Consider the following 16,511-nt stretch of genomic DNA (forward strand, 5'->3'; position numbering starts at 1 on the left):
ATGTAGACAAACATATAAATAATATATATACAAAGACTGATGTCCTTCTTCCCTTTCCAATCTACATCTCATTTTATTTATTTTTCATTTCTTATCGCATGTGGTCAGACTCCCCCGAGATGCTGCACAGGAGTGGTGAGCACAGCATCGCTGGCTCCTTCACGGCGTTAAGGGGAAAGTGATCCATTTTCCTCCATTAACAGTTCTATTAGATATGGGTTTTTGTAAATATGTTGTATTATATTTGTCAGTTTCATTTTCTCTACTTCCCTTTTTTATGTCCTTTCTTCCACTTGCTTTTATTTTTATAGACTCATAAGTGCTTAAATTGTCAACTTGGAGCCCTTCCTCTTTTGTAAAATATGCCTTTAATCACATATATTTCTTTACAAGCCTCTCGTTAGCTTCTTTTCACACGTTTTCATATCTTGTATTTTCATTTCCATTCACTTCACATGTTTAAGTATTTCCCTTCAGACCCCCTCTTCCTCATGTGGGTTATGAAGAGTCGTTTAGTTTCATGGCTAAGTGTTTGGAAATGTCCTGTAATCTTTCTGTTACTAAATTCTACTCTAGTCCTACTACAGTCAGAGGAAGTCTATTACTTGAGTGCGTGAAAAGCCGTTGGCGTCTGTGTGATGGCCCAGGACAGGACGGAGTCTGCTGGTAGGGCTGAGCGGTCTCCAAGCATCAGCTAGGTCAAGGTCAAGTTTACTGCTCCGTCGTCTTCTGATTTCCCAGCCACTCGCCGCACTGCGGGACAGGGGTGCTTGGCTCTGACGGTGACGGTGGAGCCCTCTGTCCCCCCGAGTTCTGTCCATCTCCGCCGCGTGTCTGCTGCCCTGTTGTCAGGTGGGGGCATGTTCAGGGTTCTTCTCACTTCCTGCTGCATTGACCTTCCATTATCGTCTGCCGTTCTTCTGGATCCCTGGTAACTTCCCAGGCTCTGAGGTCTACTTCTTCTGATATCATTTAGCCCTTCTACCTTTCTTTGGATTAGTGTTTGTGTGATCCAGTGGCTCATTTTATTTGTCACCTACCTGGGCCGTGGTGTCAAGAATTGAGGTCAGATATTATTCGGGATGTTTCCATGAGATGTTGGATGCATAAACTCTGAGTAAAGCAGACTCCCTCCAAATATGGGTGAGCCACACCTAATCAGTGGAAGGTTGGAACCAGGCAAAGAGTGCCCTCCCCTGAGGAAGAAAGACTGCAGCAGCAGAGGGTCAGGGGAGTGGGCCTGCAGCTCTGGCTCCTTCCTGTGGGTCCAGCCTGGTGACATTTGGACTTGACCCCCAGCAGCGGATCTGCCCTCATCTCTGCCAAGCCCCCAACCCTGTGGACTCTAGTCCTGCCAGCCTCTAGAAGAATGTGAGCCAAACCTTTACAGACATCTGTTTAGATCTGTATGCATCCCTTCAACCTGGTTTCCCTTGAGAATTCCTAGTGATACCGACGGCATATCTGTTCCCATCATTTTATTTGAACCCAGCTCTATGGAGCCAACAGGGAAGGGTGGCTACAGAGGGAGGTGACCCCAGCCGCGTGTGCAGCTGCCCGTCCTCGTCCCCGGCTGTGGCGCCCCCCCCCCCCCAGCCTCTGCCTTTCCTGTGCCTACCCCACCCTGGCGCCCACACCGAAGGCCCCACACAAACCGCTCTCCCTGCTCTGCACTCGGGGCTTTGGTCTCCCGGCGGCTGACGTTCCCGAGAGCCTCTCTCCCCCTCCTTTCCTCCTGCCTGGCACCCACTCTGACTGACCGTCCCAGTGACAGTCACATTTCCCTTGTCCTCCCAGGCGTCCACCCCCGCCTGACGGGACTCCTGGGGGACTCTGTGTCCCAGCGGGGCCTCAATGCGCATGAAAATCAGGCCCCAGAACCGGATGGTGTGGGAGGAGGGGGAGGGGAGGGAGCCTCGAGGTCATGAGTGGACAGTCCTGCCCTTCCTGTTCCTGCTCAGCTCCCGGACAAGAAGAGTGGAGCAGTTGGTGTCAGTGGTGCTCCCGGGAGGGTGTTCCTGTTGTGAGTGGTTTAGAGAACGCTGTGGAAAACAGTTAAAGGGCCACAGCAGTGAGAGGGGAGAGAGGTGGACACACAGGCTCCAACATGGACCCGACAGCCGGGGTCCAGCTCTAGCACGGCTGTCTATTTGCCTGGAGCCAGAGCCGGGGAGGAAGGCTTGGGGACACTGGGGGCGCCAAGTCCCTGAAAAGGCACCTGACACGTGGCCTCCGAGGGGTCCGGCTCTGACCGTCCAGGATACAGGGTGGCAGGAGGGGAAGTGAGGGGCCCCGTGATGCGGGGGACGAAATCCGTGTGGATGAGCCTGAGATGTTCCCTCCACTTCTCAGCTGATCTCATTCCCTCCTCCCGCATCTGGTGTTCTAATTTTATTTTTGAGAGAGAGACAGAGAGTGAGTGGGGGAGGGGCAGAGCAGAGGCAGAGACAGGATCCGAGGCGGGCTCCAGGCTCTGAGCTGTCAGCATAGAACCTGATGTGGGGCTTGAACTCACAGACCGTGAGATCATGACCTGAACTGAAGTTGGATGCTTAACTGGATGAGCCACCCAGGTACCTCTGGTGTATTGGGTTTTTATTAGGGGATGTCACATACCCCGACTTCTTCCATGTGGGACCTGCTCCTGATAGTTACTGTTCTCTATTGGTCATTCTTTTGTATTTTTTCTTGCCCTTTATTGGATTGAGAGAGTTTCCTTTGATCCAAAGATCTCTAGTATTTCGAATTTATACCAGCTACTATTTTTTTTTTTTCTGAGTGGACCTGAAACATAAATTTGACTTCAACATTGAAAGATAATCAGTATTTCAGGGCGCCTGGGTGGCTTAGTTGGTTAAGCGTCCGACTTTCGCTTAGGTCATGATCTCGTGGTTCGTGGGTTCGAGCCCCGCGTCGGGCTCTGTGCTGACTGCCAGCTCGGAGCCTGGAGCCTGTTTCAGTCTGTGACTCCCTCTCTCTCTGACCCTCCCCTGCTCACTTTCTCTCTCTCTCTCTCTCTCCTAGAAATAAATAAAAATATAAAAAAAAATAAAGATAATCAGTATTTCATCTTTTTCTAAACAGAACAGGAACTTTAACATGTTTTTCCTCTGTATTCTCATCTTCCGTGCTGTTTCTTGTACACGCGAGGATAGCTATAAATATCATCTTACATATCTTCATCATGTATCGATGTAATAATAGAATTGTCATACACATCAGGAATCCTGAAATACCCAGACAGCACTGAGCCTGGGGGGGCGGCGGCCGTGGGCCCCTGGCCGGGGGTCAGACCGCTCGGCGCCGGCAGTGGGCTCCTTCTCCAGGCCTGTGGTTGGGAACCCCCCAGGCTGCATCACGTGGTGACGGTGCCGATATCCTTGTGAGTCCTCCAGTGCTCAACCCCAGCGGGTCCTTTGTCTCCTCCTGCGCCACAGCCCCCACACCCAGAGCGTCACTCACTCGTTATCCACCAGGGCAGCCTGGTGCCATGTCAGCCAGGAGTGAGGGGCTCCAATGGCCACAGAGAACGGGAAAGACGGGACAGGGACCTGGCTGAGCTGGGGTCTCCGTGGGGCGCTGGGGCCTAGAGGGCTCGGGGGCCAGCCCCCAGCTCGAGGGCCTGAGCCTGAGCCAGCCCCTCTGGCAGCTGCATGGCCAGCACCTCACCTGTGGCGTCAGCAGCGCTGTCGAGGTGGAGGATGCACCTGACCCTGCCGCGCATCTGTCCGAGGAGGGGAGAGAGGGGCCGGGGGAAGGGCCAGCGGAGAGGGGAGGTGCATGTCTGCGTCGGGAGGGGGGGACTCGGTGACTTCCTGGGACGGAGGAGCAGAGTCAGGCGGTCTCTGGGCAGCAGTCCAGAGGCACGTGCATGTCCACACCCTCGTACCGGGCTTCACACCTCCCAGTCCCCAACCTGGACCAGTCCCTGGAGACTGACTGCCTTGACTTCCAGGACCCAGCTGTGGGACTGGCCTGTGGGCGCCCCCTTCCCAGCATCGGGGAGCCTGGGAGGCTGACCTCTCGGCAGAATCCAGGCGGGGGAGGGGAGGGCTTGAAGAGGAAAAGTTGAGGACCCTGAAGCACCTCACCCCCGGCCCCAGAAACTCCAATCCCAGGAACCAGGATGGATACTCAGAGCAAGATCACTATGATAAATGCTCATTTTTGTCCCTGGGTGCTAGACATGACCCTCCTGAGGGTGGTTACCACACCTGAGGTCATAAACCACGGTCCAGCCCTCCTCTGAGCCGTGTGAGCACCTGTGGTCATTACAGCCAGTTACCCCATTTTCCCTTCAGCTTCGGCGTCCCCTTGGCTCTATAGAAAGGGACTGGGGATGTAGTACAGAGTGGGCAGAGGGGAGGCTTACAAAGGGCCTGAGGCCCCGATCTCATAAATAACCAACCCCCTGCTTCACCTATACCCCCCGAGCTAGTACAGGAAAGTAAAGAAGGAGGTTAACAGTCAGGGTGTCTGTCCTTCCCCAGTGGTGTCCTGGGCTCTGCTTGCTCCCTGGGGGTCTGGTCTGAGCTGTCTCCCCCTGGCCATTTCCCAGCTCAGCCACCCAGCCTTCTGCCCCTATACCCACACAGAGCGTTCCCTGTGCCCCTCGGGGAGGGAGGGCACTGTGAAAAGTAAGTTAAGTGCCCCCTCCCCACTCCAGGACCACCCAGGGGTTTAGGGGCATCACCACAGCCTGGCGATGAGACTCTGGGCAACGTGCCTTATTTTCTGGAGCCTTCTCCGAGATGGTGTAATCGTATCCAATTCATAGGGTCGTCATCAAGGTAACTACAGGCACGGGACATACACGTCCCTCCTGTCTGCCTGAGATCCTGCCATTAATGCCTCCTTTTTGGGTAAAGGTATTGTTGTCCCTACACTGTGCCACCCCTGGGAGAGCATCTCAGGTGCCATGCCCTCACTGGGACATGGTGGCCGATGGGATGATGCCACAAGACGGCCTGGAGACAGAGTGGCCAAGGGAGGGCAGAGCATCTTTCCCGAGAGCATGGTTCTCTACCGAGTCACATCAGAACACCCGGAGGGCTTGCTGGCCTCGCTCCCAGAACTTGTCTCAGTGCGCCGGGCCGACCTGAGGCCTTGCATTCCTTACATGTTCTCAAGCGATGGCCCCGCCCTTTGAGAGCCACTGGACTAAAATCGAACAGCGGGAAAGGAAGTAGAGCCCCCGTCCATCCGGACTCTGGGGAGCAGACAGTGGCCACGTTTCTGACTGCATGGAAGGGCGGCAGGTTTGGATCATGGACCACAGGACATGGGGACCTCGGAAGTCTCCTGGTCCAGTCCCAGCAGATTATGGTGGGGAAAGTGGGATCCAGAAAGAACTAAGAAGGACGTGGGCAGAAAACCGTGGTGGCACCAGGCAGAACAGGCTCTCTGGCCCAGGCAAGCACACTGTGCACTGTCCCCAACTGTCTCAGCACCAGCCTCATCGTGACTCTCTGTCTCAGCCCCTCTGAGTCACGTCCCCACCTGATCTGGGCCACACAGGTCCTCAAGACCCAAATCCCAATACTCCCCTGGAGAAGCACAGGAAGGGCAACAAAGAACAAACTGGGTGACCTCTGACCCAGACGCTCAGCCCCGCGCCTTCAGTCTCTGCCGTCCCGGAACTCCCAGCGCGATGGAGAGAATGTCTTCCCTCCCAGGGAACCACAGCAGAGAGGTGGGGAGGCGGGTGTGAGGGTCTCCTGCGACTTCTCCATCAGCCTCAGAGAAAACTGTTTCCTGGCCTCAGGTGCCTCTTCCCTAGAATGCAGATTACAGGAAGAATGCCTAACATCCACCTGATGCTGGGCAGTTTTCCAGAGCACTTTTCCAAGGAGGGTAGCCAGGGCGAGTTACAAATGTGGTCAACTATACTTTTTTTAATCTTTAATTTTTTTTAATGTTTATTTTTGAGAGTAAGAGCAGGGGAGGGTCAGAGCGCAAGGGAGATACAGAATCCGAAGCAGCTCCAGGCTCTGAGCTGTCAGCACAGCTGTTGGTGGTGTCGAACCCACCAACAGCAAGATGATCACCTGAGCTGAAGGCAGGCAACTCAACCACCTGAACCACCCAGGCTCTTGTCCAGCTAATACCTAGTGAGTGTCTACTGCGTTCCCAGCAATGTTCTGATCTGGGGTCAAGGAAACAACAAAAAACCTTGGCCTCAGGGAATACACATTCTGGGCTGGGGGAGGGCAAGATGGCAAATAAAACCTGCAGTGTTAGGTGCTGATCTGCTCAGGGGAGATATGGCAGGAAGGAGGCGGTGTGATTTTCACTAAGGCAGTCAGGGGAAGGAGACCCCAAAAGACTTGAGCAAGTGAGTAAAGTGAGGGGTCTTGGGGCGAGGAGAGGGCGTCTGGGTAGAGGGCACAGCTAGTGCAAAGACTATGCGGTGCTCAAAAGAGGTCTGCACTGAGCTGTGGTTTGCGGTTTCCAGGGGGCGAGAGAGGAACCACAAGCATGGGCAGAGGTGCAGCTTGATGACCTCCAACCTTTGGAGTTGGCCAAAAGCACCCCTAAACGCCGCTCGAATCGCAGAATGACGTGGAGGAGGGCGGCTGCCATCCCCTGAGCCCTGCGCCCCCGCAGATGGTGTAACCACGTGAGCCAAGGGCCCTGGGAGGATGTCTCGGTTCCGAAGACATCGGGGCAGGGAGGGGCCTCGGGAAGATCTGCCCCACCCTACGTGCCCCCCAGAGCCCCGAATTCCCTCCTTAGGCAGAGCTGGGACAGGACCCCAGGTCTTTCTGACGCCCCCAGAAACGGCAAGCAGTGCAGTGTGTCCCTGGGCTCCTGACCAGGGTTTTCTCACTTCACAGGGTGTATGAGAAGCGGATTCTTCAGCAGGCAGTCAGCTCTCTGACCCCTGAGCCACTTCATCCCCCTCGAGGGTGCGCCTGTAGTCAGGCAGGACCTGGGGAGGTGGCAGGTCTGGGAACAGAGATGCTTTCCCGGAATGGGTGGGGGAAGCTCACAGGAAGGAACGTCGGGTGTCTGCGCAGCTGGAAGGGAAGAGGGACGGCCCTGGATGATGGAAAAACAAGAGCTGCAGAGATAAGATTCAGGGCCAGCGCGGCTGCAGAGGGAGGCGTGGAAAGAAGAGGAAACAGTGTCCAAGCTCCTTTACCTGCCAGGCCTCAGTGCAAACACCAGCAATCTTCTATCTCACCATCTCTCAAAGTTCAAGGAATATAGCCACCCTTTTATTTTTATTACCTAATATATGTAAAAGGCAAGAAAGTCAAAGGCACATCGTGTTGAAATTATGTTTCATAATTTTTGTTGCAAATGGGATCTTGTTCCTGTTGCATCCTCTAGTTAGTTTCAAAATAATACATACAGCGGGGTTGGGGGGTGCGCAGGGGGCTCAGCCGTTAAGCGTGGACTCTGGGTTCCGGCTCAGGTCATGATCTCATGGTGGTTCATGGGTTCGAGCCCCACGTCGGGCTCTGCGCTGACATCGGGGGGCCTGCTTGGGATTCTCTGTCTCCCTGTCCTTCCCCCAGACCTCCCGGCCCTGCCCCTGTGTCAGCCCCGGGAAGCCTTCCTGTTTCTCGCTGGCCTGAGCCCAGAGTCTCTGTGGGTTATCCGGGGCAGATGGCTCCAAGCTGTGCCGTGCGTGTTCTCTGGGTGGGTGTCCTTGGACCTGGCTGTGTAATGGGCGCACCGCGATGGCCCATGAACTGTTCCCTGGGCACTACCCCAGAGGTTCTCGTGCACCGGGTCTGGGGCCGGATCTGCGGACCGAGGCAGCCCTCTTCCTTCTCTCTGACACTCCGGGCATCTCTGCTCAGATTGGTGTTTCCTGGCTGGTGGAGGGATGGGGACAGATGGGCACTGAGGGCCAGGAAGGGCGTCTGGAGCCAGTGCCCCGGAGTCTGCTCCCCTGCATTCTCAACATCTCCCTTAACCCATCGATTCGAATTCTCAGACTTTTCCAGTAATGATGCAAACGGATACTTTGTAAGTTTAACAAATGCAGTAAATTGCTCATTCAGGGACCTGCTCATTTAAGACATGGATTCTCCGTCAAGTGTCTTCCAGCAAACAGGTTCTAGATGACTTGACCTGTGGGCAACTTGATGTGAGCCTTACAGTGTATGGGCCAGAAGCCCACGTGCACTTCCTGGAGGTCTACTCTGGAGCAAGGACTGGCTTCCGAGGCCTCAGTTTCCTCAGCCAGAAAAGTGGGGTCACCAAAGACCTCTCCCCACAGACTTGTGGGAGGAGTCACTGTGCTAACACCCTCATGTGCTCAGGGAACGCTGGCCTCCCAACGGCCCTGGATGTGCACCCTTGCCCCTCTGTCTGGCCCCATCTAATGACCCTTCCCCACCTGTCTCCTCTGGGTGAAGCGTGCACCTGGGGTCCCCGTCAGGACCATGCTCTGCTTCCTGTTCTCATCCAAGCCACTTTCACATTGAGGGAACACAGCCCTGGAAGTGTTTTCCTATAAGGTACAGGATCCAAAATATGCACATATTGCTGTTCCAATTATTATTGAAGGAAAGCATGAAATCTAGACATTCTAACAGAGCACCTGCCGGCCCCTGAGACCTGAGAGCACACCAGTCTGAGATTTACCATTCTAGGGGCAACGGACCCACACAGGAAAGGCAGCAGGCAAAGGCCAGGGGTGGAGGAAGGGAAAGCCCATGAACCACAGGGTGTCAGGCCACACTTCATGCTTCGCGGCTGGCCTGGCCTGATGTGGAGGAGGGAGAGGGATCCTGTGGGATCTCGTGGGCAGGGACACCGTGCTCCGTGGAGACGGCTTCTCGGTGGCTTTCACTGAGCCAGAGAGCGGGTATAGAAGGAGTCCTCTCACTGCTGTTGGCTGCTCCCACTCCCCTCAGACCTTGACGGGCAGCTGTGAGATGTGCGTGCACACACACACACACACACACACACACACATGCCATTCTATCTGGTCCTCTAATCCCTGTGCCAGGGGTTCAGTGTCCCAAAGGCAAAGTCATAAGGAATTCAAGTATATGTTTCCTAAGGAAAACAGCAACACAGAAAGGAAGTTTCCAAAGACAGGAGGGCAGAAAAAAAGAAAAAAAAAAACCTAACAGAAGACCTACACACATGTTTGTTCTTCCCAAACACAGAAAGACCTAACCGTTTTCAAAAGACCGGAGGAAGTCAGAAAAGGTGGACTGAGGCATCGGAGTGTGATGGGGAGGGGCGGGGCTAAGAAGATAATCAGGGAGAAAAGGGATGCTTTTGCAGAATTAAACTTTTTTTTTTCGGGGTGCCTGGGTCGCTCAGTCGGTTAAGCGTCCAACTTTGGCTCAGGTCATGACCTCATGATTCATGGGTTCGGGCCCCCCGTCGGGCTCTGTGCTGACAGCTAGCTCAGAGCCTGGAGCCCGGTTCTTACTCTGTGTCTCCCTCTCTCTCTGCCCCTCCCCCACTCACACTTTATCTCTCTGTCAAAAATGAATAAATGTTAAAAAAAAAAAAAAAAAAGAACCCAGCAGGAGGTGAGGAGTGACCCTGGACATCTGGGAACTGCCTGCCTGGGGGAGGTGATGGGCATGTCATGGCCTCAGGCAGGACCAGGCCTGTCGTGTTCCAGGAGCCAGAGGGCAGGTGCCCAGAGCCTATGTGAGCCCAGGCAAGACAGGGAGGAGACTGAGTTCAGAGAGGTGTCAGGGAGCCAGGTCAGCTCCATCTGACCTAGAGACCCGGGGCCAGAAGGGCCTCAGAGCTGCCCGTGACCCACCACCTGCTGGGCAGGTGAGACACCAGGGGACAGGTGGGAGGCACGCCGCGGGCTCCGGGATAGAACTGGGCTCCTGAACTCCTTTCTCAGACCTGACTCTGAGCGGAGCTGCCCTGGCCTGGGCCGGAGGGAGGGCTGTGCTGTCAGCCCTGCGGTGTCCAGGAGGGACCTGCTCCCTGGGCCCTGAGGGCGGGGCTGGGACACCCGGCTGCGCGCGGCCGCCGCTGCAGCGTCTTCCACCAGGGGGCGCTGCCGGCACGGCTTCGCCCGCAGGCCCTGCTCCTGCTGAGGCTGATTCAGGGACCCCCTGGCCCAGCGCCCTGACTGCAGCCCACCCCCTGCGCAGGGCGCTTCCCAGCCTCGCTGCCCGGGTCTCCGTATCTGTCTCTGGTTGGGCCCTGGGAAGAGCCCTGTCCATGTGTTGGCTATTGTGAACAACGCCGCGGTGAACGCGGGGAGGGAGCAGATTCTTCAAAATCCGGATTCCAGTCCCCTCAGATAAATGCCCAGATGGGAAACTGTGGGGTCATATGGTATATTTCAATGTTTTAGTTTTTTTGCAGAAACTCCATACTGTTTTCCATCGTGGCTGCAACAGTTTGCATTCCCAACAACACTCTTTGCCTCTGGTCTCTTTCATACCTGCTACCCTACCCTGCTGGAGCTGATGCTGTGGTTTGATTTACATTTTCCTGAGGATCTGCCATGTTGAGCATGTTTCATGGACCCGAGGGGCTTCTGGGTGTCTTCTTAAGAACAGCATTTCCTTGGGGCGCCTGGGTGGCTTAGTCGGTTGAGCGTCCGACTTTCGCTTAGGTCATGATCTCGCGGTTCGTGGGTTCGAGCCCCGCGTCGGGCTCTGTGCTGACTGCCAGCTCAGAGCCTGGAGCCTGTTTCAGTCTGTGATTCCCTCTCTCTCTGACCCTCTCCTGCTCACGCTGTCTCTTTCTCTCTCCTAGAAAAAAAAAAAAAAACATAAAAAAAAAAGAACAGCATTTCCTCGGGGCCTCTGCCCAGCATTTAACCAGTCACAAGCATTTGCGTATAGTTCCTCTGGCTATGTTTCCCGCACATTTTAAAATAAAACAAAAAAAGTCATCTTTTCAGATAAAGTACTGGTCTCAAAAGTGTGTTGTATGAGATGATCTATTGTGGGATCCAAAGAAAATACAAGAATGTCTATTTATAGTTTTATTTTGATCAAGAAAAAATACCCACTTCGAGCATGTACTAGGACTTCCCTGGCACAATGATCTGTGTGTCACACGGTGACAGTGGACAGCCCCGAGAGGACCCCTCCTACTCATTGGGTGGATTCTGGATTATTGCTGCCTCAGGAGCACAGACAGCACTGAACGAACCAACACAGAATGGTTGCCTTGCTAGAAAGTTCCCCTCCCAGGATGCAGAGATTGGAGACAACACAGGTAAGGGAAGGAGGAGAAAAAGCCGGAGCTGGCTTGTCCCACGCCTGGCCTGAGCTCCCGTCTGCCCGCTGTGAGGCAACACAGATGGCCAATGAATTGGACAAAGGAGCTCATTACAGATTCAAATTTGTTTAGGTCTCTAGGATGGGATGTCTCTGACTAGCCCCTAAATGTATTTCTAACACAGAGGTCTGCTGTAACATTGCTTTAAAATAGGAGTAATGTAAACAGTCTAAAGTTCCCTAGCTTCTACATGTGCCTGGCCTGAATTTTTGAATTTGAAAATGTAAACTTGCACAATATTCAAGAAGACCGTATGAAGTATAGCTTCACCTCTGCTCCTGTGATACGACTCTTCTTCTAAACATACTGAGCCTTGAACAATTACCTACTGTTGTATGAAGCCATCACAAAATGTAAGATATGAAAATATTGTTTGCTTCATGGGGATGGATATCTTATATTTTTCTAAGTTTTAATTTTTGGTGTACACTTAAAAATGTACAATTCACAAATTAATAAATATTCCTATTGTGAGATTGTCTACTTAAAATATTTTAACGTGTTTTTTGCAATCTTGCCATAAAATCGATGAACCACTAACAGACTTTATTTCTTTCCCTCTCTACCTCCTAATGATGTTGAAGGCTAACATTCTGTTTTCATTTTTTTAAAGTTTATTTTGACAGAGAGACAGAAAGAGAGAGAGACAGAGAGAGAGGGAGAGAGAGCAAGCAGGGGAGGGCAGAGGGAGAGAGAATTAAAAAAAATTTTTTTTAATGTTTATTCATTTTTGAGAGACACTGTGAGTGGGGGAGGGACAGAGAGGGAGACACAGAATCGGAAGCAGGCTCCAGGCTCTGAGCTGTCAGCACAGATTCCCATGCGGGGCTCGAACTCACGAGTTGTGAGGTCATGACCAGAGCCGAAGTTGCACGTTCAACCGACTGAGCCACCCAGGCGCACTGGGAGAGAGAATCTTAAGCAGGCATGCTGCCAGAGCCGAGCTTCATGTGGGGCTTGATCAGACACCTGACCAGAAATCAAGAACCTGATGCTTAACTGACTGACGCTCCCAGGCACCCCTTCCTATTTGTAATTTTACTAGTGACTTCCTATAAATCATTAAAAAAAAATAATTTAAAGTTACTCTGTCTCTAGTTATCAATGTTATGAACAGATTTCCATGCCTGTTCCCATGTTTCGCGAGAATGAAGCACATTTTTTCTCTCTCCTATTTCTCGGTTTTTGCTTATACAACTTGAGGTTTTATATACAGTCTATAATTCCTGAGTCTTGTTTATTTAATGTCTTCCTTTCCAGAAATATTTGAATTACCAATCTGGTTCTCTACCAGCTTGGGACGCATGTGCTGAAGTAGATCCATGTTCACGTTTCGCTATGAGAAAGAGGTTGAGGGTCACGGTCTTGTGTACTGGGTGAGGCATCGGATCTGGAAAACCTCAGGAAAAGTGGATGTTAGGGGATGTTTAGATTGCTAACATTATTCCTCTATTCTAAAGCAATGTTACAACCGATGTCTGTGTCCATTATAAATACAGTAGTGCCCCCTTGCCCATGGGAGGTACACTCCCCCATGGGATGTCTGAGGTCACAGAGTCCCTAACCCCATAGACACGATGTTCTTTCCTGTGTACACACACCTGCGATGAAGGTTAATTTATAAGTTAGGCGCCATAAGAGATTAACGATAGTAACTAATAAAAGTAGAACAATTATAACAGTATACTGTAATAAAAACTATGTGCATGTGATCTCTCTCTCAATGTCTCACTGTCCCACACTCACCTTCCTCCTTCATATGATGGTGTCAGATGATACAATGCTCATGTGACGAGAAGTGAGGTTAAGGACGCAGGCATCGGGATGCAGCGTTAGGCTACTGCTGACCTTCTGGCCAGCTGTCACAAGGAGGTCATCTGCCTCCTGACTGCAGAAGGCAAAGCCATGAAACCACAAATAAGAGAGAACTACTGCATATGTGGCTTCCGTGAAAAAGGTCAACACGGTGACCTCAACAAATCATGGGGTGATTTTTCTCTTGCCTTCAGAAAAAATCTGTAGGCAAGCAGTTCAGGACATGAGTAGCAACTCTGTGAAGCGTCGAGGTCCCAGGCTACTTGTAGTTTTCTGTTCCTCAGTGTGTGGCCTCTCTCCTCAAGGTCACAAAAATGGCTGCTATAACTCTCGCCATCTCGTTACAAGTTCCAGACACCACGAAGAAGAAAAGAGGGGAAGGGTGAGAGAGCTTTTTCTTGAGTTTCCCCCAAGAAATTCTTGTATTTCATCAGCCCTCCCTTACAAAGGTCTGGGAAATGTCAGGCTCATAACTGACATAATTGCCACCAAGTAGATAGGGAGGGAAAGACCAGAGAGTGGGGAAGCAGCTAACAGTCAGGCATGACCTCCTTAGACATGCCCTTGGGCGCTGTTGACTTTTGTTCCTGTTATACTGCCTGATCACTCCCCGAGTTCCCTTTTTTCCACAGTCTTGACAATGCTCCCTATGATTATCCTCTCAATGTGATATATGGAAATGATCTTCCCTTTCACTTCTTTTTTTTTTAAAAGGTATATTATTTAAGTTTATTTATTTATTTTGAGAAAGAGAGAGTACGCACATGAATAGGGGATGGGGAGAGAGAGACATACACAGAGAGAGCATGCACTTGAGTGGGGGATGGGGAAAGAGAGAGAAGGGGGTAGAGAGAGAGACAGAGAGAGAGAGAGAGACAGAATCCCCAGTAGTCTCCATGCTATCAGCACAGAGCCCGATGTGGGGCTTGAACTCAAGTGAGATCATGACCTGAGCCGGAATCAGGAGTCGGATGCTCAACCCAACCGACTCAGCCACCCAGGTGCCCCTCTCTTTCATTTCTTATTTCTGTGATGATTAGTGAACTTGAGCATGTTTTTGGAAGTCAACTTGTTGGCCTTGACAAAAAGAAATTTGTCCAGGGGAAAAACTCTTCCCTTCTCTGCCGTCCCTGCCCTCCCTCATCCCCCGACCCAACTGGCCAAACAAGACTTGACTTGTACAGAGTGTTCAGGACTGGAGGTGTATGAAAAGTTGATAGAGGCGGTGCAGACAGCTTCTGTGACAGAGCCTCTGAGAGAGTCATGAATTTCTTCTGGAAGGAGTAACATTCCAACCAAGAATTAAAGACCAAGGGGGATGCTTGCTAGTCAGGGTCACAAAAGCTGGGTGAAGAGAGACAGAGAAGTGACTATTTAGAATATTCTGGGAAGTTGCTGATTCCATTCCCATATATGGTTCTTGAGGTGCTGGTCAGTCTGCGGTCATGTCCTCCCTGGGGGGAGAAGCAGCCGGCTGAGAGGAGGGAGAGGGTCAGCTCCATCCACATGTGCGGTGTGGATCTGCACGTGCCCTCTGCCCTGTCTCCACCGACAGAGACAGAATAGGCAGCAGATGCATGTACGTCGGGGCTGTAAGGGTCCTGCTCATGCAACTCACTTCTGTCACCAGTCGTGCTGGGGCTGCCCTTGTAGACAACCTCTGCTCGCAAGGCTACCAGATGCACAGAAAATGCGCGGCCGAGGACAGTCAGCTCCGGTTACATGGTCATTTGGTGTGTCCCATGGTCTGGTGCTAAGTGTCTACCAATATCAAGCCTAAAACCCTAGGAGAGGAGAGGTGTTTTCCAAATAAGATGTGGTTCTGCTTAATCCCAGAGGAACCTCAGAGAATGTTCTTTTGTCAAGCTCCAAAGAGAAACTGGAGAGCTCAGGATCACATAAAACCCCCGTGGCTGCAACACCACAGGGCCGGTGGTGGATCCACCTACCTTCTAGCACCAGCAGGAGAACCTTCTCTTGCTCTTGCACGTTGGCTGGGATGTGGTAAACCTAGTGGCATTGCAACCCCGTTGTGACATGTTTGCCGGATTCACAAACCCTGAGAAAGCCTGGTGTCTCCTTCTCTCTGCAGGGGCATGAAAGTGAGACAATTTGCTTCTTCTTTTTCTTTCTTTTTTTTTTTAAATAGCTATTGTCAAGTTGGTTTCCATATACCACCCAGCGTTCATCCCCACAAGTGCCCTATCCCATCCCCATCACCCACTTCCCCTCTCCCCCACCCACATCAGTCCTCAGTTTGTTCTCAACATTCAAGAGTCTCTCATGGTTTGCCTCCCTCCCGAGACAATTTGCTTCTACCTTTGAGGGATACGCTGATGTTCCCCCAAGTGACTGGAGCCCTAGAAATTGTCATATATTGGGAGGAACCTTGATTTTCATGAGACTTATGTCTACTTCCTGGTGCTGTGCTGTGGGTCAGGGATCCAGGGTACTGGCTGCGTCCTGCTCACTTGGTTGGAAAGTAAGGATGTCCCACAGCACAAGCAGCATTTGTGAGCAGCACAGGGACCGGGAATGGAAGGGAAGAGAAAGCAGGAGAGAGATCCTCATACAAACTCATTCTGTTTGCTTTCTGCAGAAGAAAGAAGGGAAGCAGGAACTTCACACACTTGAAGAGATGCTCCCGGAGGGGAGTTGACCAGAACCCACCATGCAGTCTATCCCTTTACTGCCCACAAAAGTGGAAATTGGGAAGGGAGGGAGATGGCAGAGAGAACAGAGGTGCCGGATGCCCTGGGGCCCTGTCCCCTTCATACTAGATAGGGACACAGGAGGAGGGAATGAGATCAGCTGAGAAGTGGAGGGAACATCTCAGGCTCATCCACCTGGATTTTGTCCCCCGCATCACGGAGCCCCTCACTTCCCCTCCTGCCACCCTGTATCCTGGATGGTCAGAGCTGGACCCCTCGGAGGCCACGTGTCCGGTGCCTTTCAGGGACTTGCTGCCCCCAGTGTCCCCAAGCCTTCCTCCCCGGCCTCTGGCTCCAGGCAAATAGACAGCCGTGCTAGAGCTGGACCCCGGCTGTAGGGCCCATGTTGGAGCCTGTGTGTCCACCTCTCTCCCCTCTCACTGCTGTGGCCCTTTAACTGTTTTCCACAGCGTTCTCTAAACCACTCACAACAGGAACACCCTCCCGGGAGCACCACTGACACCAACTGCTCCATTCTTCTTGTCCGGGAGCTGAGCAGGAACAGGAAGGGCAGGACTGTCCACTCATGACCTCGAGGCTCCCTCCCATCCCCCTCCTCCCACACCATCCGGTTCTGGGGCCTGATTTTCATGCGCATTGAGGCCCCGCTGGGACACAGAGTCCCCCAGGAGTCCCGTCAGGCGGGGTGGACGCCTGGGAGGACAAGGGAAATGTGACTGTCACTGGGACGGTCAGTCAGAGTGGGTGCCAGGCAGGAGGAAAAGAGGGGGAGAGAGGCTCTCGGGA

General features: G+C 52.5%; 1 long non-coding RNA gene across 1 annotated transcript; it reads right to left on the bottom strand.

Moving 5' to 3' along the window:
* Positions 1 to 10,666: 10,666 nt before the first annotated feature.
* On the bottom strand, positions 10,667 to 15,069 carry LOC120227311. The gene is made up of 3 exons (XR_005527224.1): positions 15,003 to 15,069; positions 12,985 to 13,390; positions 10,667 to 10,703 (listed from the first exon to the last, which is right to left on the bottom strand). It is a non-coding gene; the product is annotated as an uncharacterized LOC120227311 (long non-coding RNA).
* Positions 15,070 to 16,511: the final 1,442 nt, after the last annotated feature.

The sequence above is a fragment of the Hyaena hyaena genome, unplaced genomic scaffold (genome assembly GCF_003009895.1).
Source record: "Hyaena hyaena isolate Hyena2069 unplaced genomic scaffold, ASM300989v1 scaffold_2228, whole genome shotgun sequence".
Taxonomy (NCBI): Eukaryota; Metazoa; Chordata; class Mammalia; order Carnivora; family Hyaenidae; genus Hyaena; species Hyaena hyaena.